The sequence below is a fragment of the Medicago truncatula genome, chromosome 6 (genome assembly GCF_003473485.1).
Source record: "Medicago truncatula cultivar Jemalong A17 chromosome 6, MtrunA17r5.0-ANR, whole genome shotgun sequence".
Classification (NCBI taxonomy): domain Eukaryota; kingdom Viridiplantae; phylum Streptophyta; class Magnoliopsida; order Fabales; family Fabaceae; genus Medicago; species Medicago truncatula.
Genome location: NC_053047.1, coordinates 23,455,276 through 23,474,983, shown reverse-complemented (window position 1 = coordinate 23,474,983; position 19,708 = coordinate 23,455,276). Strand labels below are relative to the sequence as shown.

General features: G+C 37.3%; 1 non-coding gene across 1 annotated transcript; it reads left to right on the top strand.

Moving 5' to 3' along the window:
• The first annotated feature begins 2,530 nt into the window (after nt 1-2,530).
• LOC120576231 (small nucleolar RNA R71) lies at nt 2,531-2,637 on the top strand. The gene has a single exon (XR_005642308.1). It is a non-coding gene; the product is annotated as a small nucleolar RNA R71 (small nucleolar RNA).
• The last annotated feature ends 17,071 nt before the right edge of the window (nt 2,638-19,708 follow it).

The following is a 19,708-nucleotide window of genomic DNA, read 5'->3' as shown; positions in this document are numbered from 1 at the left end:
ACACATTATCTTTAATTCCTAGCTTATTCAAGTCATGGTTATCAGGGTACCTGCAAGGATGTAGAGGTTTAGAGATTAGAATTTTGTACCTATCCCTTTGCTTGTTGTCCCTGAAGGTGATGCCACGATTCTTGGCTTGCGCTTTCTTCTTTGGGGGAGGTCCCCCTGATGAGCTTCCAACTTCTTTTCCACCTCTCTTTGAAGCCATTACCTTGACCTTGTTGCAGTGGTGTGATGGCGGTGAGGATTTGTGTATGGGTTGTTTTGGTGGAAAAAGGTTGGTGTAGTGATGTGGTGAGGGGTTAAGTGATTTTTAGGGGTTGGGATATGGAGATTGGTGAAGAATTTCTGGTTTTTGGGTTAGGTTTATGAAGGTTACGAATTTGGGTGATGTTGTTTGGATGGGCGAAATTGGTTTTTGAATGGTGGGTTATGATTGGAATGGTGTTTGTGATTGATTGGGTGGAGAAATTTTGGGAATTGGTCAGATTTGAAGGGGGGTGTGGAGGTTTGAGGTTGTATGGTTATGGAGGTTTTAGAGAGAAGGGTGAAGGTAGAGAGATGTTTGTGTTTGAGAGTGAAGGAAGAAGAAGGCCAAAAGGTAAGGTTATACTTACCTGATATCGGGCACGGCCGTGCCAAGCTTAGCACGGGCCGTGCCAACATTCTGGAACAATGGCCTGTTTTGGGTAGTCAAGGTCTGGCACGGCCGTGCCAGTGTGAGCACGGGCCGTGCCAAGGTTCTGGAGGACGAGGCTTCAAAATTTTTCTGTTTTCTTGAATCTTACTCGGACAATCACCTACAAAATACTTAAAATAACAAAAACAAAAAAAAAAGCAGTTAAATGCGTGGGTTGCCTCCCACGAAGCGCTTCTTTATAGTCATTAGCTTGACGTTATAGAAAGTGTCCATTAGAAAGGGTCAAAGATGTTGTATTGTGTAGATGACGCTAAAAAGCGTTCTTTCACATCATGTTCTTTGACCATATTGCAATAATAAAGGGCGGGACCTTCCTTAATGTTTTCAAACTCAAATCCTACCATGTCTTCACTCACTTGAAAAACTATCCTACCACTCTTAAGATCAACTATAGCACCCGCAGTGGCGAGGAAGGGTCTTCCTAGTATCATAGGGCAATCGTGGTCTTCCTCGATGTCAACAACCACAAAGTCAGTTGGGATGTATATCCCTTCTATCTTGACGGGGATGTCTCCAACGTATCCGGCTATCGGGATGACCGAGTGGTCAGCCAATTTTAGTATCATCTCGGTAGGTTTCAACTCTCCTATTCCCATCTTTTTAAAGAGGGATAGAGGCAACAAACTAACACTGGCTCCTAAGTCACACAAGGCTTTGTCAACGGTCTCTTTCCCTATCACACAAGGGATGGCAAAACTACCTGGATCTCTAAGCTTTTGGGGTTGCTTCTTGACGATTGCACTACTTTCCCTAGTTAAAGCTATTGTCTCTTTGTGATATACAGCTCTTTTCTTGGAAAAAATTTATTTTAAAAACTTGGCGTATAGAGGCATACGAGACAAAGCTTCAGCAAAGGGAATCTTAATGCAAATCTTTTTAAGTATGTTTAAGAATTTAGCGAATTGAGCCTCCAAGTTGAGCTTAGTAAGCCTTAATGGGTTAAGGCTTTTGTTCTTATCAAGCGGTTTCTTTATCGTATCCCTTTCACCTAGAAGCTTAACATTCTCTCCCTTGACACTTTTGGCTTTAGTAACGGTCTCTTCTAACTTACTGCCCCCAAGAGAAATAGCATTGACATGGGCTTTGGGGTTTGTTTCAGGTTGACCAGGAAAGACTCCTGGTGTTTGAGAAGAGGTGGCCACTTGTTGGGCTACTTGGGAGATTTGGGTCTCAAGCATTTTGGTGTGTGTGGCGATAGAATCAACCTTGGTAGTGAGCTTGGAGAGAGAGTCGTTCAGAAATCCCGTTTGGTTTTTCAGTTCTTGAAGATTTTTATTTTGATTGGCTATGCAATTTTCCAACAAAATCTCCAAACTTGATTTCGGAGCCACTCTCTAGTTGTTTGTATAGCCAAGTGGTGCTGCTTGTCCATAGGAACCTTGAGGATTTTTGTAAAATTTTTGATTTGGCTTTATTCCTTGGTTATATTGAGCGTAATTCAGTTGCTCAATATTGGCAGCACTACCTAACTGACAATCAACACCGATATGACTGGATATACCATAGATTTCACAAGGAGGGGATGCAGAAGAAGGTGTGACAGCATTAACATTAAGTTTTTCAAATTTTTGGGTTAATGCCTCAACCTTAGCAGCAAGGTGATTATATTCAGAGACTTCGTGTATATCTGCCTCTTTCTTAGAGGGAGTAGGAGCGGTGACGGCTCTCTCGTTGGTCCATTGGTAATGATTCTGAGCCATGTCTTCAATCACGGCATAAGCCTCCGTATAGTTCTTGTTCATTAGAGCTCCACCTACAGCTGCATCAACAGACATCTTAGTGGTATATAACAAGCCATTATAAAACGTGTGGACTATAAGCCACTTTTCTAAGCCATGGTGGGGACAAAGTCTGAGCATTTCCTTGAAACGTTCCCACGCTTCATAGAGAGACTCCCCATCCTTTTGGTTGAACCGCGTGATTTGATCTCTAAGTTTAGCGGTTTTAGATGGGGGAAAAAATCGGGCAAGGAATGCTCGCCTCATGTCGTCCCATGAAGTTAAGGAACCGACTTCTAGGGAATAGAACCAAGCGCTAGCTCTATCCCTTAAGGAAAAGGGAAAGAGGTGAAGTCTTACGGCTTCTTGGTTCTCTTTTATGGTGCCACTGAGTCTAAGGAAGGAAGAAATATGAAGATTTGGATCCTCAGTGGGTGATCCAGAAAACTGATTCTTCTGCACCAAATTGAGTAGTGCAGGCTTGATTTCGAAGTTATTACCCTCAACCGTTGGGTACACGATAATAGCTTGTGGCTCTTCCGTTGAAGGAGTAGCATACTCTTTGAGAGTGCGTTCAGCCATAGCAGTATTATTTTGTGCTTTTCTCCTTTTCTTATGCAAAAATCTTTCGATCTCAGGAATAAATTCTCCGAGACTTTTACTTCTTCGCATAAGAAACCGAGAACCCAAGAAGTTAGTGGTAATACAAAAGAAATAAGTAGAGGAAAAGAGGAAGAGAAGAGAGTTCTAATCACAAAGAAAGAGTTAATCAAATTAGTTTACTCCCCGGCAGCGGCGCCAAAAACTTGATGAGATAAAACTGCAAGTGCACGGTCTTACTGAAGTAGTATGAAAAGAGTATCATTCCGACAGGGAATAGTTCAATTTAATTAACCTTTAGAGATGATTAGAAGAGAAAAGAATTGTAAGTTGGGGGTTTTCAAATGGTTGAAAATTAATATAATAAAAGGAGCCTTGGGATCGTTGGTTTCATCTAAATAATAACTCCTTCTCAAACCAAAACTATAAGCTTATAATGTTATGTTAGACCTAATTTCTCAAGACAGTTTCTCTTATGTTCCTCTAGCAACCAAGCCTATTTCGCTGACTTGATTACTATCAGATTTTGGTTCCTCTAACAACCAAGCCTATTTCGCTGACTTGATTGTTATTAGTTCCCTTGAAGATCGAAACTATATGTCTCAAAGATTGCAAAGCCTATTTCGCTGACTTTGAAATCCTTGTCTGAATTCACTTGTTCGAATATCAAAGCTCCACTTTCGTTTTATGAATTGATATTTGGAATAATGGATAAACAATTATCAAACCCTCCACTTTCGTTTCCACAGTTTGATAATGGTTGATCCATGTTAAGACGGTGAATTCATATAAGAATTAGGGTTACATAAGATTAAGGCTTAGAGCTTGGTTTGATTAGGATTATGTCATTTAGACTTATCCAACAATCCCAAGACAAGGAGAAGTCTACTCACTCATGTTCATCGTAGACATGGGGGAGAAGAGAGAAAGCATAAAGGTAAATGACAAGAAAATAAAGGAAAAGAAAAGAACTTTAATTAGAAAAGCAATTGTCACTTATTGAATTCCAAGTAAAGATGAATATTTGTGATGGATGGCTACTCTATTTATAGCATTTGTTCGACTTAAAATCTAAGCTATTACATTCGGGCTAAAAATAGAGTAGCTTAAAATCTAAGCAAAAGCAGCAAAAGTGACTCTAGAGGGTGGCACGGCCGTGCCAAGCTTCTGGCATGGGGGAGACCTATTTTTGTCTCTCAATCTTCATATTTTTGCATCCAATCGGTTCCAAGTCCCTTTCTTTTGCTCCAAGACTCAATCCATCCAATATTCATTCCTGAAATAAAATAAAATGCAATTTAAAGTAAACTATCCTAAAAAGGAAATAATACTAACATAAAATAAAATAAAATCTAAATAAAACTAAACTAAAAAGCATATTAAAATAGTCAATAAATGACTCATCAGCCTAGCAGAGATCAATTGTGATCTAGTTTTTGGGCTCCGGCCTTGTAGAGATCATTTGTTATCTAGTTTGCGGACTTCAGTCTTACAGAGATCCTTAGTGATATAGATTTTGGGCTTCAGGCCTTGCAGAGACCCTTGGTGGTCTGGATATGGGTGACGACCTTGAGGTGATTTGGTACCACATGCATATATGTGTCGATAGGTGCATATCATGACATGAGTCTTATTGATGTATGTGATTGGTGATTGTGTATGAATAATTGTGAATTGATATTATTGATCAAGTGAATGATGTTTAAATTGAAATATTCATGTTAACTGTTATTTGAATTATGATGATGTAATACTTACCCCTAGTGGTTTTAACCGACTACCTGTCTGTATGGATGGGTAGACATTGTGCAGGGATAGTTGCTTGGTGAGTCTTTCGTGCTTGATGGATATCGGGAGCTTTCTCCGATATCGGTGTTAGAGTTAGATTGGCTCTGATCTAGGCGTCGTTGTGTCGGTATAGATTAGCCGTTTTGGATATTTGTTATCTTTGGAGATTACCCGTATGTTGGGATTTTGAGATGCATCAATGTTGATGTAATTATTGATTCATGACATGTATATTTGGATTACTTTGGTTTATATTCCGCTGCAACTGTTGAGATTTATATACATGTTTATTGGTTTTGAATTTTTGTATGATGGTGTAGCCTCTATTTCTTGAATAAATGTATTATTCGCATGTTTAATTGCTTTAATAGAAATAGGAGTGTTACAAGTTGGTATCAGAGCCATGGTCAGTCGTGTCTAGACTAATACTCGTTGTATTTCCCTGTTGTGTGCGAATGGTAGCATAGTACCTTCGGCATTTGCTTTGTTGTGCTGTTTCTTACCAGTGAGTTGGTTGTGTAGTGTTGAGATGGCAGGTGGTAGAGACGACGCTGCAATTGTGCAAGCTTTAGCGACTATGGCACAAGTGTTAGCCCAATTAAATGAGAATGCGGTGGCTAATCATAGGAAGGAAGGAGAGGCCGAAGAGAGGAGGCTCGATAGGTTCTTGAGGAACAATCCACCGACTTTCAAAGGGAGGTTCGATCCAAAGGGAGCACAGACTTGGGTGCAGGGAATGGAGCGGATTTTCCGATCTATGGTGACGAGGGATGACCAGAAGGTCAGACTAGCGACTCATATGCTTGCTAAGGAAGCAGAGCACTGGTGGACTAATGCCAAAGGAAGACTTGAGATGGGAGGTGATGTTGTGACCTGGGCTAAGTTCCAGGTTGAATTCTTGAGGAAGTATTTCCCTGAAGACTTGAGGACCAACAAGGAGATTGAGTTTCTGAATCTATAACAAGGGATCATGTCTGTTGTAACACCCCGTTTTCCCAACTTAAAAATTTCATAAACATTTTGAAGTAGCAATAAACGTCACAAGAAATGGGGGGTTTGAATTGTGACCCTTTTAAAATTATTCCTGAAACTTAAGTTTAGATTTATATACTCAAGAATAATCTTGGTGTATGTTAGTTTAACAAGAATAGAGTATATAACAATTAATTGATTTAGAACAGAACGTTTTGAAGAATGATTATAAGCAGAATGAGAAAAATGATGTTAAGTTAAAAATAAAAGATTATTTTAGCAAGGACCAGAATGTTCTGGAGATTAATAAAATAAAGTGTGTATGTTGTGTAACTTTAAATAAAGAGAGAGAGAGAGAGAGAAGAATAACACAGGATAGTTATCCTGGTTCACAAAACCCGGCTACTTCCAGTCCCGACACCTCGTGTGAGATTATACACTATAGTTTTCTTGCTAACAGAAACTTCTGACTAGCACTAACAAATCTTGATCACACCAGATCAGTCCGTTACACCTGTATTATCAACCTCAGCAGGCTTATACAATTCTTTGCACAATAGCAAAAGAAAGGTTGGAATTTTCTATCTCCAAACTATTAAGCCCAATAGACTTTGAGAAATACAACACACTTTGTATGAAGAGATTTGTTTGGATCAAATAAATACTCAAATCTTTGTTTGAGTTTTACAAGAGCAAATTCAAGTGAGAAGATCCAAGAGATATAGTGAGAGAGCTTTGAATTTGCTTTGTTTGCGAAGAGCTTTGTTTGTAGTGATGATTTTCACTTTGAGAGATATTAGCTTGCAAAACTCTTGCTTATGACCTTCAAAGGCCCTTGTATTTATAGGTGAGGAGTGTCTTGGTGATCAAGGGAGAAAATAGAGCTGTTGGACGCGTTTTTGATAGCTGTCCAAAGTCTCAATTGATTTCTCTTTTCTTCTTTAAATAGCCAGAACGTTCTCAGAACGTTCTTTCTGATTTGCCTGGCTTTGAGAGCACTGTTGCTTTGCTTGCGCATGCGATAACCAGCTGTAATGAGCTGTATAACTTGCTGCCCACTTCTGATGATGTCATGTCCTTTTGCTTTAGTGATGTCATGCTTAAGTAAGCCATGTGATCTTATCCATGAGAGATTAATGGGCTTTACTTTTCCAAACGGGCTTAAAGCTTTTCTTATGGACCAATAGACATAATCAGCCATGCTTTCTTGCTGTGCAGACTTGTTCACTTTTGACGTACTGTTCCATTTTCATCGTTTTCGCCAGAACATTCTCATTTCATTCTCATGAAAAAAATTCTCACAAAACGAATTAGTAGATAACAAGATTAAATAAATATAATATGTTTGTAATGTTTAAAACATCAAATAAGGATTTTGTCTCAACAATCTCCCCCTTTTTGATGATGACAAACATTTATAATTTATTTTTGATTTTGATTTTGAGTTGTTGAAAAATTTGTTAAAAACTCCCCCTCAATTTTAGCAACCAAAATTTTGTGGCATTTTGAGAGTTTTCCAGAATTTGTTTATGGACAATTGAGTTTGATAATTTTATCAAAGAACTCCCCCTCAATTCATGCATTCAAGATTTAATATGCAAAATGAGAATATAGAACATAAACAACATAATTCATTTAGATAAAAAGATCATAAAGATCAATACAAGGATTTATATCAAAACATCAGAGAGATTCACCAAAATGCAATGTTCACCTGCGCATATACTAGCAGCAGTTTTGATCCTTGTTCAGACATAGTTAAAAGACATAAACAGAGAAATAAAAACAGTTTTTAAACAACATAAACATCAAAAGACATAAACAGCACAAGCAGCAATCTATTCTTCCCTAGATCCTAGCTGTTTTCCTGGTCCTCCTAACTCATAATCCCCTAAATCATCTCCCCCTTTGTCATCATGAAAAGGGGCAGCAGCAGCAGTAGGTGGAATGGTTGGAGAAGAAGCATCAGATGATGAAGAGATGGTAGGCATGAACATGGGATACATAGGAACTAGGAATGGGTTTTGTTCTGGTCTAGCAACCTCATTCTTGTCACTTATGGAGTCCTTCCACTTCCTTGACAGAGTCATTTCATAAGTCATCCAAGACAGATAATGCAAAATTGCATTGTTCCCTTCAATTACCCTAGTTAAGTCACTGCGTGTCTTGCTGCAGTCTTTCTCAACTTTGGACCTTTTGGTTGGCCTTTCATTGTGCCATTGAAGGAGATTCATTGAATCTTGAAGGAAAGGAGATATTAGTTTGAAGAGACTTAAAGGAATCCATCTGGACAGATGAATCAAAAGCTTGTGGAGCAAAGAATTTGTCCACTGAATCAGATTGAAACAAAGCAGAATAATCATACTTTTGAGGAGAGATAAACAGTTTTGAGGGTTTTGTGATTGGGGGTTTTTCAGTGAAACTTCGAAGAATTTCTGAAGCTTTGACATTTGACAGAGAAGCATTATTGCCAAAGTTTTCAAGCAATTCTTGATCTTCCTCCATCACAGGAGAACGTTCTGGAGAACGTTATGGAGGATTGCAGTGTTCATCAGAAGCATTTTCTGGAACTGGATTCTGCAGAGCAGACCCATCTTCCCTCTTTCTTTTGAGGTCAGAAGGAGGCTCATTAACAGGTTCCTGCTTCATGTGACTCAGATTTTTTGGAGTGAATTGAGAGTACTCAAAAACAGACTTTTCTCCTTCAAAAGGAATATGATTCTTAATGAAGATTTTGGTAAGAGCCATTCCATATGGCAGACAAGACTTTTTGTTTCGAGACTGAATAACATTGATCATGTTATGAATAATGATACGAGGAAGACTCAATTTCTCTTTCATGAAGAGATGATAGATGACCAAGAGATCATTTGAACTAACATGTTGAAAATTTCCATTTCTAGGTAAGACACAATGTTGGCTTATGCCATTCAACATTTTTGGGGTTGGCAGAAGGTTCGAAGAAACAAACTCAGTGACATTTGGTTTGAAAAGGAGTTTGTAAACATTTTCAGAATTGACTTCAAGTTTTTCAAACCAATCATCACCAAAGACAGTTTGACCAGAATTTGAGATACCAAGAGTATCAGAGATTCTCAACATCCTTAATCCTAGACACTATTAAGCTTTCCTCAGGGTATGCTTCTGCCATGAAATAGAAAGCTTGAATAAGCTTTGGGTAGTGTCTCTCACGAAGCTGTAGGAATTTCGTCTAGCCTTGCTCATCAACATACTCTTTAAGAACAACTTTGTCTTTTTCCAGCTTGACAAAATCATAATACCTTCCAATTCCAATTGACCTATTTCCCCATTTTTCTTTGAAATCCTTTTTCAGTGAAGGATCAAACAGAGGTTCTCTCTTTCCTTTAGAGATATGAATGATCTTCTGTTTTGAAGGATTTTTGCGCTTTGGAGAACATTCTGGAGAATAGTCTGAAGAGAGTTCATAATCTTTATCAGAAAGACTTTCTGAAGAACGTTCTGGAGAACGTTCTGGTTGAGCAGTTTGCTTCTGCTTTCCTTTATCCTTCACAGCTGGTTTAGGCTTTGGTTTTGGTACCAAAGCCTTTTTGCTACTCTTAGGTTTGGGCTTAAGAGGAGAAGGAGTTTTCTCAGCCAAAGGGATAGTTGGTTCAGTTTCTTCATCTGAATCAGAGATTTCATGGACAGTTGTGTCTACACTGTTGGTTTTCTTTGTTCCAACTGCAGAGCGAAGCCTTAGAGATTTTCTAGGTCTAGGATTAGGAGCAGATTTAGCCTTCGTGGGAGGCATCTTCCTTTTGGTGATGTTCCTGAGATGAGGAGCCATTTTGTTCAAGTTTGAAGGTTCCTGAGGAGCGGTTTGTTGATCTTCAACAACTACTCTTGGTGTGTTGAGATTTAGGTTGACCGAAGTTGGTAGTGGTTCAACATACAACACCATCGCGAGAGGATGGAAGGGTTCTGGGTCAGGGATGAAGGGAAGTTATTCATCGTTCTTCAATGGAGTTTTTTCTGGTGTGGTTTCGGTAGTGAGATAACCATCTTGCATGATTGGTTCTATGGAGTTATTGAGCGGAGATTGTGGTGGAGTTTCGAATGCAGTGGTTTCCTTGGGTGATTGTGGGGTTGAATCGAACAGGGGAGGAGATGACGGAGGTTTCTTCACCGGAGGTGATGGTGGAGAAGGAGAACGGGTTGGTGATGGTGAAGGAGGAGAGTCATCTGGGTTGGTGTTTCTGGTTCCTTTGGTTGGAGCCATTTGTGGTGGTTAAGATGGTGGTTTTGAGAGAAGAAGAAGAGACAGTTTGAAGAAAGAAGAGAGTGGGAGTTTTTAGAGAGAGAAAGTAAAACCGGTTTTGGGAGAGGGAAAAAGTTGTGAAGTGACTTTTAGTGGTTTAATGATGAGAGAGAGGACAAGAGCATTTATGAGCTGTAAGAAATTTCTTGGTAATTAAATTTCTACCTAGAGATTAGCTTAAATAGAACTAAGCTGAAAGGACATGGTTGAGGCGTGACCCTCAAGTCAGTCTTTGGGAGACAGATTTTCAAAGAATGTTTTCAGAACATTCTGATGAAGAGAGACTCTTCCTATTTTGACCTTTTGCAAGGATTTTGAATAATATGCAATTTTTCTTTAATAAAATTAAAGTGATCCGCAACTAAAGGTTTAGTAAAGATATCAGCTAATTGATTTTTTGTATCAACAAAAATCAATTCAATTTCCTTTTTATTAACATGATCCCTAATGAAATGATGTTTTATTTCAATATGTTTTGATATTGAATGTTGAATGGGATTCTTTGATAAATTTATTGCACTTGTATTGTCAAAAAATACTGGAATATTTGTGTACCTTATTGAGAAATCCTCAAGTTGATTTTTAATCCAGAGAACTTGAGAGCAACAGTTGGCTGCTGACACATATTCTGCTTCTGTAGTTGACAGCGCGATAGTGTTCTGCTTTCTGCATGACCAACTTATAAGTGCATTCCCAAGAAACTGACATGCTCCGCTTGTACTTTTTCTTTCCATATTGTCTCCAACATAGTCAGCATCACAGTATGCTATAAGATCAAAACAAGAACCTTTGCTATACCAAAGGCCAAGATCAGTAGTACCTACTAGATATCTGAAAATTCTTTTTACAGCAGTTAAATGAGATTCCCTTGGAGAGGTTTGAAAACGTGCACATAAACCAACAGCAAAAACAATATCTGGTCTGCTAGCAGTTAAGTACAACAGAGATCCAATCATACCTCTGTATTCTTTTTCAGAAATGGTTTTTTCCATTTTCATCCTTATCTAAATTAGATGTTGGATGCATGGGAGTTGCCATTATTTTGGCTTTATTCATTTTCTATTTTTTGAGAAGATCTTTTATATATTTTTCTTGACAAATAAAAATGCCATTTGATTCTTGCTTAATTTGCAAGCCAAGAAAGAATCTTAATTCTCCCATCATACTCATTTCGAATTCACTTTGCATGAGATTTGAAAAATCATCACACATTTTTTCATTTGTTGAACCGAATATGATGTCATCAACATAAATTTGAACAATTAAAAAATTTGTTTTGTCATCTTTTCTAAAAAGGGTTGTATCAATTTTTCCTCTAGAAAAATCATTTTTGATTAAGAATGTACTTAACCTTTCATACCAAGCTCGAGGAGCTTGTTTAAGACCATATAGTGCTTTTGTGAGTTTAAACACATGATTAGGTTTGTTTGTGTTCTCAAAACCGGGAGGTTGATGAACATAAACTTCTTCATTTAAGAATCCATTTAAAAAAGCACTTTTGACATCCATTTGAAATAATTTAATATTTTTATGAGATGCATATGCAAGAAGAATTCTAATTGCTTCTAACCTGGCTACCGGAGCAAAGGTTTCATCGTAATCAATACCTTCTTGTTGATTGTACCCTTGAGCTACCAATCTAGCTTTGTTTCTGATAACTTTTCCTTCTTCATTTAGTTTATTTCTAAATACCCATCTTGTTCCAATGATGGATTGATTTTGAGGCTTAGGAACAAGATTCCATACTTCATTCTTTTCAAATTTGAGAGAGTTCTTCTTCCATAGCTTTTACCAATGATTCTTCACATATTGCTTCTTGTATATTTTTTGGTTCAATGTGAGAGATCATTGCCATGTTGACATCATTATTCATAAATGATCGTCTTGTTCTTATTTCATCAGATGTGTCTCCAATGATTTGTTCAGGAGGATGATCACCAACAGTTTTCCAGCTTTTTGAAAGAACTTGAGAAGAATGTTCTTGAGAATCATTACTTTCTTTTTGAGGAGTTTCTTCTTCATCTTCTTTGTTGATTATCAAGTCATCAAACTCATCAAAGATAACATGCATGCTTATTTCCATGGTTTGATTTTTCAAATTATAAATTCTTTATCCTTTGGAGTTTGTTGCATATCCCAAGAATATTCCTTTATCTGATTTTGAATCAAACTTTCCTAGATTTTCTTTATCATTTAAAATATAACAATAACAACCAAAAATATGAAAATATGAGATGTTCTATTTTCTACATTTGATTCATTTAACATTGTTCTTGCCATTTCTTGGAGTGTTCTATTTTTTCTTTCAACAACTCCATTTTGTTGTGCAGTTCTTGCAAATGAAAAATTATGAGAGATTCCTTTTTCATCAAAGAAATTTTTAAAGAAAGCATTTTCAAATTCTCCTCCATGATCACTTCTTACTGAAATGATTTTTGATTCTTTTTCATTTTGAATGCTTCAAAAGCTTCATCTTTATGTTTTAAAATAGAACCCATGTATATCTGGAAAAATCATCAACTATAACAAAACCATATTGTTTTCCACTTAAGCTGGCGGTTCTAACAGGACCAAATAGATCTATGTGAAGTAGTTCAAGAGGTCTCTTAGTTGAAACAAAATCATTTGTTTTAAAACTGCTTTTAACTTGTTTGCCTCTTGTACAAGCTTCGCATATTCTATCTTTTTCAAAATCAATTTTTGGAAGTCCTCTTACAAGATCCAGTTTGGAGATTTTTGAAATAGTTTTCATACTTATATGTCCAGCTCTTTTGTGCCAAATCCATTTATCTTTTTCAAGCGTCATAAAACATGTTTCAGATGTGTGTTTTACAATACATATATTAGGTTTGAAAACAACTTCGAAGCCACTATCACATAATTGACATATGCTTAGTAGATTGTGTTTTAAACCTTCAACATATTGAACATCCTCAATTTTTGCAGAGTCTTTCTTACCAATAATACCTTTACCTTTAATTTGTCCTTTGTCATTATTACCAAAGGTTACTAGACCTCCTTCCTTTTTTGTGAAGGAGATGAAGCATTGTTTATCCCCAGTCATGTGTCTAGAACAACCACTGTCCAAGTACCATGGCATTGTTCTTGCATCGTGTGAGGATCCCTGCATTTTGAGTTAGTGGTTCCTTAGGTACCCATGAAGATGTGGGTCCTTTCAGGTTAGTTTCTTTAATCTCAAGATGTTTAATCTTGAGAAAACAATTTAATTCTAGATGACCTAATCTCTTACAATATGAGCATTCTTTTCTTTTTAATGAAAAAGAATGTTCTGGAGAATGTTCTGAGATAGATTGTTCTTCTTTAATTTCTAGTTTTCTCCTTTTATGAAAACAGACAGATTCATGATGTCCTCTTTTATTACAGAATGAACATTTTAGTTTTTGTGGTATAAGACACTTTTCATAAATTTGATTAAAACCTAAACCAGATTTGTCAAATTCTGCCATTTGTGAACCTACAATTTTTTGAAATGTTTCTGTTGATTTTATAAACTGTGAAAGATCATTTCTAAGTTCTTTGACTTCCTTTTTAAGAATAACATTTTCATTCTTAGAATTTTCCTGAAGACTTGAGGACCAAGAAGGAGATTGAGTTTCTGAATCTGAAACAAGGGATCATGTCTGTTGTAACACCCCGTTTTCCCAACTTAAAAATTTCATAAACATTTTGAAGTAGCAATAAACGTCACAAGAAAGGGGGGGTTTGAATTGTGACCCTTTTAAAATTATTCCTGAAACTTAAGTTTAGATTTATATACTCAAGAATAATCTTGGTGTATGTTAGTTTAACAAGAATAGAGTATATAACAATTAATTGATTTAGAACAGAACGTTCTGAAGAATGATTATAAGCAGAATGAGAAAAATGATGTTAAGTTAAAAATAAAAGATTATTTTAGCAAGGACCAGAATGTTCTGAAGATTAATAAAATAAAGTGTGTGTGCTGTGTAACTTTAAATAAAGAGAGAGAGAGAGAGAGAGAGAGAGAGAGAGAGAGAGAGAAATAACACAATTGAGTTATCCTGGTTCACCAAACCCGGCTACTTCCAGTCCCCACACCTCGTGTGAGATTATCCACTATAGTTTTCTTGCTAACAGAAACTTCTGACTAGCACTAACAAATCTTGATCACACCAGATCAGTCCGTTACACCTGTGTTATCAACCTCAGCAGGCTTATACAATTCTTTGCACACTAGCAAAAGAAAGGTTGGAATTTTCTATCTCCAAACTATTAAGCCCAATAGACTTTGAGAAATACAACACACTTTGTATGAAGAGATTTGTTTGGATCAAATAAATACTCAAATCTTTGTTTGAGTTTTACAAGAGCAAATTCAAGTGAGAAGATCCAAGAGATATAGTGAGAGAGCTTTGAATTTGCTTTGTTTGCGAAGAGCTTTGTTTGTAGTGATGATTTTCACTTTGAGAGATATTAGCTTGCAAAACTCTTGCTTATGACCTTCAAAGGCCCTTGTATTTATAGGTGAGGAGTGTCTTGGTGATCAAGGGAGAAAATAGAGCTGTTGGACGCGTTTTTGATAGCTGTCCAAAGTCTCAATTGATTTCTCTTTTCTTCTTTAAATAGCCAGAACGTTCTCAGAACGTTATTTCTGATTTGCATGGCTTTGAGAGCACTGTTGCTTTGCTTGCGCATGAGATAACCAGCTGTAATGAGCTGTATAACTTGCTGCCCACTTCTGATGATGTCATGTCCTTTCGCTTTAGTGATGTCATGCTTAAGTAAGCCATGTGATCTTATCCATGAGAGATTAATGGGCTTTACTTTTCCAAATGGGCTTAAAGCTTTTCTTATGGCCCAACAGACATAATCAGCCATGCTTTCTTGCTGTGCAGACTTGTTCACTTTTGATGTACTGTTCCATTTTCATCGTTTTCGCCAGAACGTTCTCATTTCATTCTCATGAAACAAATTCTCACAAAACGAATTAGTAGATAACAAGATTAAATAAATATAATATGTTTGTAATCTTTAAAACATCAAATAAAGATTTTGTCTCAACACATTTATCAGAGTAAACAACATATAACGGAATGCTACACTTCTAAAATCATAAAATAGATAATTAACAAATTATCTTTCAACATAATTATTTCAAAACTTCGCAGCGGATTAAGTTCATCGTCCTAAATAAGTCTTGGCACGTAGGCCTCATAAAAACCATCTCATAAGTTCAGTTAAGCAACATAATCATAGCATATACGCAAAGGAAAGAGAAATAGCCAGTAAAGATCCCCTCCCTTTACGTATTAGAGCAACCTAAGACTCAGTGAGGAATAAATCACTCACGACAGCAACACCAGCAACCTACTCTTGATTACCTGCAAGTTACTCATACGAAGAGCAACATTTCGAAGCAGAAGGGGTGAGATTTCACAAAACAATAATATTAAACATATAATTCAACAATTATATTTAACAACTTGGAAACATCATAATAACATCATGGATAATAATATATCACATATCACCTCATAACTAGTTCATAAATGGAACACAGCTCAACATCTTTCCCATCACTATAAGTATTAATATACTTCCAGGGCATCAAGCCCCCATCGCTATTTGAGCTAAAGCTCCATTGTGTGGAGTACAAGGCTCCAGGGCATCAAGCCCCCAACAATGAAATGATAATGCATGAACTCGACCTCTTAAACATCTTAATTCGACAACCTCTTATATAATCCAATAATTTGGAAACATCATCATCTTCATCAACTTAGACCGACTCATGCAGCTCAGTTAAATAACAACAGCAACACAGGCAGTATACGAAAACAACATGACATAATAATATCAAATGCAAGTCAACAACATCTCAATCATCCATTCATAATTCAAATAATACATATAACATTATATCACATCATAATCAACATCAACACATCTTAAACAGCTTCACATATTATAATTAACATCATCATTAAGTCTCAATACTACCCTAAGGTTCAACTCTCAATAACTCGTGCAACAAAGGTCGTAAAATCCTAACAAGGCACTCTGTTTCTGGGTCACTCGTGAGGCGAGAGCCTCTGCTCGCCGTGGCGAGTTCAGGTCAGAATTCAAAAAGTTTCATTCTAAATCTTTCCAGGTTCAATCTCATTCTACATTCTTTCCTAATCATTATTAGACATGTTTAGGCACTCAAAAGCATCTAAGGATCAACTCAAAGGTCAAAATCACGAAATCCTGCATGCTCTCTGGTCAAGCTCGCTAGGCGAGTTCATCTACTCGATATGGCGAGCTGCAGGGTGCAACTCGCGAGGCGGGTAAGGTTTGCGTGCGAGGCGAGTGATGAAGTTCATCACTCGCCGTGGCGAGGATCAGGGCTCAGGAGGCGAGTGATGAATGTCTCTACGGGCAGAAGTGCAGTTTTTCATAAAAATCACTAATTCTCATGGTTTTAAGCCTAACTTTGATTCCAGAATTCATCCTACACATTATCTAAGGTCTAGGAACAGTTTCTACATCAATCTAACAACTTTTCACCGTTTAATCATCAAATTCTATCATTAACCCTAATTCTCCGACTTCTCTAATTCAATCCTATACTTGCTAAATATGATCATCAGAATTATATAGATTAATAGAATTGTAAGTTAGTCTCACCCTTACCTTAGAATGTGAAAATCGCAGCTTTCTAGGTCTTCTCCCTTCTCTTGGCTTTTTCTCCCTTTTCTCCAAAATTGATCGTACGTTATGTTTTTCTCTAAACTAGGTTTCCCTATTTATATATCCTCCATCTATCTTATCTTATTTCTCTTTCTCCCCCAAAACTCTCTAAAATCTCAAAACAACCCCTAAACTCAATATTTATTTTATTTTCAAATCTTATTTTATTAAACAATAAAATAAGTAACAACTCCTCATAAATCACATAAAATCACCTCAATCATATAAACCTCTTAAATCACAAATATATCATATAAATATAATACAAAATCATCTAAATAACTGCTAGACTCAATTAAATAATTCGAAACGGGCGTTACAACTCTCCCTAACTTATAAGATTTTCGTCCTCGAAAATTTACCTCAAGCAAACAACTCTGGATAAGATTCCAGCATCTTACACTCTAGCTCCCACGTTAAGCTTTCACCAGTCACTCCGTCCCAAACGACTCTCACAAGAGGTATCGCCTTGCCTCTCAACGTCTTCACTTTTCGATCATCAATCCTTACCGGTAAAGTCTCAACCGTAAGGTTATCTCTAACTTGCACATCATCACTTTGGATCACATGGGATGAATCCGGTGCATACTTTCGAAGTTGCGACACATGAAACACATAGTGCAAATTCGAAAGGTGCGGTGGTAATCCCACCCGATACGCCACCGTTCCAACTCTTTCCGATATCTGATACGGACCAATAAATCTCGGAGTCAACTTCTTTGACTTCAAGGCACGTCCAACACCAGTCACACGAGTTACTCTCAAAAATACGTGGTCTTCTTCTTGAAACTCAAGATCTTTCCTACGCTTATCATGGTAACTATTTTGTCGACTCTACGACGCTTTCATCTTCTCTTGAATTATCTTAACCTTCTCGGTAGTTTGTTGAACAATCTCTGGTCCTAATACCACTCTTTCACCTGACTCAAACCAACACAACGGAGTTCTGCATCTCCGACCATATAAAGCCTCATAAGGTGCCATTCCAATACTAGAATGATAACTAGTATTTGTACGTGAACTCTATCAATGGAAGATGACTATCCCAAGTTCCTCCTTGCTCAAGTACACAAACTCTCAACAAATCTTCTAACGACTGAATCGTCCTCTCCGACTGACCCTCTGTCTGCGGATGATACGCCGAACTCAACCTCAACTTAGAACCTAAAGCCTCTTGCAAACTTTTCCAAAATCTAGACGTAAACCTTGGATCTCTATCTGACACAATGCTCGAAGGAACACCATGCAACTTCACAATATCACGAATGTAAATCTCTGCCAACAGAGAAACAGGAAAACTGATATTAATCGGAAGAAAATGAGTCGACTTCGTCAATCTATCAACAATCACCAAAATCGCGTCATTCCCTTTAGGAGTATTAGGCAAACTCGTCACAAAATCCATGGATATACTATCCCATTTCCACTCTGGCACATCTAAAGACACCATCATACCAGCAGGTTTCTGATGCTCAACCTTCGACTTCTGACAAATCAAACAAGAATACAAAAACTGTGCAACATCGCGTTTCAATCCAGACTAGCAAAACAACTTCTTTAGATCATGATACATCTTCGTAGCTCCCAGATGAATACTCAAGTTACTTCTATGACTCTCTTCAAGAATCATTTTCTTCATCTCTTCATCATCTGGAATACAAATCCTACCTCGAAACCTCAACACACCTTGATCATCGATTTTAAAATCACTGTCTCCAGTCTGATCACTAGCAACCAACAAGTCTACAAACTTAACATCGACTTTCTGTTCCTCTTTAATACTCTTTAGAAATTCGCTATCAATCTTCAGCATTCCTAGCTTCACTCTCAGATGACATTTCACAAACTAAACTCAAATCTCTGAACTGTTCAAGCAACTCGAACTCCTTTACCATCATAGCAGACATATGCAAGGTCTTCCTGCTCAAAGCGTCTACAACAACGTTAGCTTTACCCGGATGATAGCTCAACTCAAAATCATAATCTTTTAGCAATTCAAGCCACCTTCGCTGTCTCATGTTCCATTCCTTCTGATCGAACAGATACTTCAAACTCTTATGATCACTAAACACATCAAATCTCGAACCATACAAGTAACGTCTCCATATTTTTAATACAAAGACCACAGCAGCCAACTCTAAATCGTGCGTAGGGTAATTCTTCTCATGAATTCTCAATTGTCTCAAAGCATAAGCTACTACTTTTCCATCTTGCATAAGCACACCACCTAAACCCAGCTTGGACGCATCACAATATACCACAAAAGGTTCATCTGACTTTGGCAAAATCAAAATCGGAGCTATTGTCAACCGCTTCTTCAATTCACTGAAACTGTTCTCACATTGAACATCCCACACAAAGGGTTTACCTTTACAAGTAAACTGTGTTAGCGGAAGTGCTAACTTGGAAAATCCTTCTATAAATCTTCTGTAATAACCAGCCAATCCAAAAAAGCTTCTAATCTCAGTAACTGACTTAGGAGTCTCCCATTGCGATACCGCATCAACTTTCGACGGATCTACTGCAATACCACTACCAGAAATAACATGTCCAAGAAAGCTCACTTCTTTCAACCAGAATTCACACTTAAACAATTTAGCATATAGTTTCTTCTCTTTCAACACTTGCAAAACCAGTTTCAAATGCTCAGCATGTTCTTCTTCAGTCTTGGAGTAAATCAAAATATCATCAATGAAAACAACCACGAAACGATCCAAAAATGCATGAAAGATGCGATTCATGTACTCCATAAATACTCCAGGTGCATTTGTAACACCGAACGGCATCACCTTATACTCATAATGTCCATAATACGTTCTGAAGGCTGTCTTCTGCATATCTTAATCTTTCACTTTAATCTGGTGATGACCCGATCTCAAATCTATCTTGCTGAAAACACTTGCACCCACTAACTGATCCATCAAATCATCAATTCTC